This window comes from Engraulis encrasicolus, chromosome 12 (genome assembly GCF_034702125.1).
Source record: "Engraulis encrasicolus isolate BLACKSEA-1 chromosome 12, IST_EnEncr_1.0, whole genome shotgun sequence".
In the NCBI taxonomy this organism is placed as follows: domain Eukaryota; kingdom Metazoa; phylum Chordata; class Actinopteri; order Clupeiformes; family Engraulidae; genus Engraulis; species Engraulis encrasicolus.
In genome coordinates this window covers 39,680,859-39,683,358 of record NC_085868.1, presented here as the reverse complement: position 1 = coordinate 39,683,358, position 2,500 = coordinate 39,680,859, and positions in this window count along the sequence as shown.

Here is a 2,500-nt window from a genome sequence, read left to right as displayed (position 1 = left end):
ACAAGGGTTAAACTCTTTCTGTTTCTCGAAAGCACATGTTTTGGCCAGTTAGAAAAATGGATAGTTGCCAATGGGAAATTCAATTGCATCGCAAACAACATAGCTAACGTATTGTAGTTAGTAACTACAGCTTCTAGAAATGCGCTTCAGGGCAAGTCCGATATAGTGACTGCACGATTAGACTGTAAAAGTTAAAAATGGGACACCGCACATTTGATTTTACAAACTTCATTTTTCTTATGGTCAAACAACGTGTTTTGCGTTAAGTGTCATCAGGTGCTTTCAGCAGTCCCCCGCTACATGTGAAGTGCAGACAGCATTTCTTTGAACTCAGTGTGTGTTGTGTAGAACCGCTAGGCCTTTGGTTTGAACTCTGTGTGCCTGTCTGTTTGTACCAGTCAAGTCAGTCAGTGCAGAACAGCTCAGCAGACAGATTCCCCACGTCACGCAAACTCCACTTTATTCCTCATTACGCCGATTACGGATGGAGTCATGGACCATTTAACTCCGATTGAACACGACAGCTCCGCGTTCTCGGCTATTGTGTTGATTAGCCCAGCTAGATAAATCCGCCGCCCCTTGTAACAAGATCCACCATTTAAAAAAAAAAAAAAACAGTATATGGTTGTATGTAATGGAGATGGTTTAGGTAAGGAGCTTCCTTCTGGCAGACCAATCATACAAGACGCTGTAAAGCTCCCAGCCAATCAGCTTCCAGATGGACACAGATGTAGCTTTGAGTCCCCGGCCTTCATTTTCTGCCCAATTAACTTTTAATTAACCCTTTACCTCCCCGGAAGTGTGTGTGTGTGTGTGTGTGTGTGTGTGTGTGTGTGTGTGTGTGTGTGTGTGTGTGTGTGTGTGTGTGTGTGTGTGTGTGTGTGTGTGTGTGTGTGTGTGTGTGTGTGTGTGTGTTCCCTGAAGCGGAAATTCTCATTTCTACGGGACTCAAAGACGACGCACGCACACACACACACACACACACACACACACACACACACACACACACACACACACACACAGACACACACACACACACACACAGACACACACACACACACACACACACACACACACACACACACACACACACACACACACACACACACACACACACACACACATTCACTCCTTGTGCTCTCTCCTAGCCACAGCTGTGTTCACTGGCTAAATGTAGCCTCACACTGACTTTTGAACATCTTAACCTGCTGTGTTTTACCCTGTTTTTTCAGAATGAATATAAAAGGTATTAGAAATGCAATCAACGCTCATTTCTCTCACTGTGCCCCCACTGTGTCAACAGTCGCCTTCTAATCACCAACAACATTCAGCTTTCTTTCCAGCGTCGGAGTGTTACAGTAAATGGACAAAGTGTTAGTCATTCAGAGAGCACATTCTGTATCGCAGAAGGTCAGAGATGTGGGAAGCTCGGCTGTTTTGTTTGCGCTGGTCGGCAACAGTTGCCAGGCGCACTCCGGAGATTCTTGTGCTTGCAGCCCTGATTATGAGTGACTTGATGTGAAAGAGGACGATTTCCTCAAATTAGAACACACCCAGCCAAAAACAATGTGTCCTCACAGTGTGCTCAGGAAAATGTGCGCCCCTCTATTCTGCTTTTTATTTCCTGTCTATCTATCTGTCTGCCTGTCTGTCTGCCTGACTGCTCTCTCTCTCTCTCTCTCTCTCTCTCTCTCTCTCTCTCTCTCTCTCTCTCTCTCTCTCTCTCTCTCTCTCTCTCTCTCTTTGTGTGTGTGTGTGTGTGTGTGTCTCTGTGTGTGTGTCTCTCTGTGTGTGTGTGTGTGTGTGTGTGTGTGTGTGTGTGTGTGTGTGTGTGTGTGTGTGTGTGTGTGTGTGTGTGTGTGTGTTGTGTGTGTGTGTGTGTGTGTGTGTGTGTGTGTGTGTGTGTGTGTGTGTGTGTGTGTGTGTGTGTGTGTGTGTGTGGGAGGCGTGGGTGCTGGCTAAGTGGTGAGCTAGTGAGTGAGAGTGGTGGCAGGCATATGCTGCTTTGTGTGTTTGTTTTTATGGGGCTTCTGTTTATTAAAGCTCTGGCAGCTCTGCTCTGCGTGTCTGTCTGTGAGCCAGGCCTGTTTGCACTTCCCCGGGCTCTGTTTACTTATACCTGTGTGTGTGTGTGTGTGTATGTGTGTGTGTGTGTGTGTGTGTGTGTGTGTGTGTGTGTGTGTGTGTGTGTGTGTGTGTGTGTGTGTGTGTGTGTGTGTGTGTGTGTGTGTGTGTCTGGGTGTGTGTGTGTGAGTGTGTGTGTGTGTGCGTGCGTGCGCGCGCATGCGTGCGTGCGTGCGTGCGTGTGTGTGTGCGTGGATGTGTGCATGTGTCTTGTATCTCTGTGTGTCTCTGTGTGATAGCATCTGGACATGGTTGCCCCTTCTAGAATTGTGTGTGTGTGTGTTTGTGTTGTGTGTGTGAATCTAATTTCAACATTTGTTAGTTTGTTTAATTATCTGTGATTGTATCTCTTGTGTTTGTAAAAGAATGTTTATTC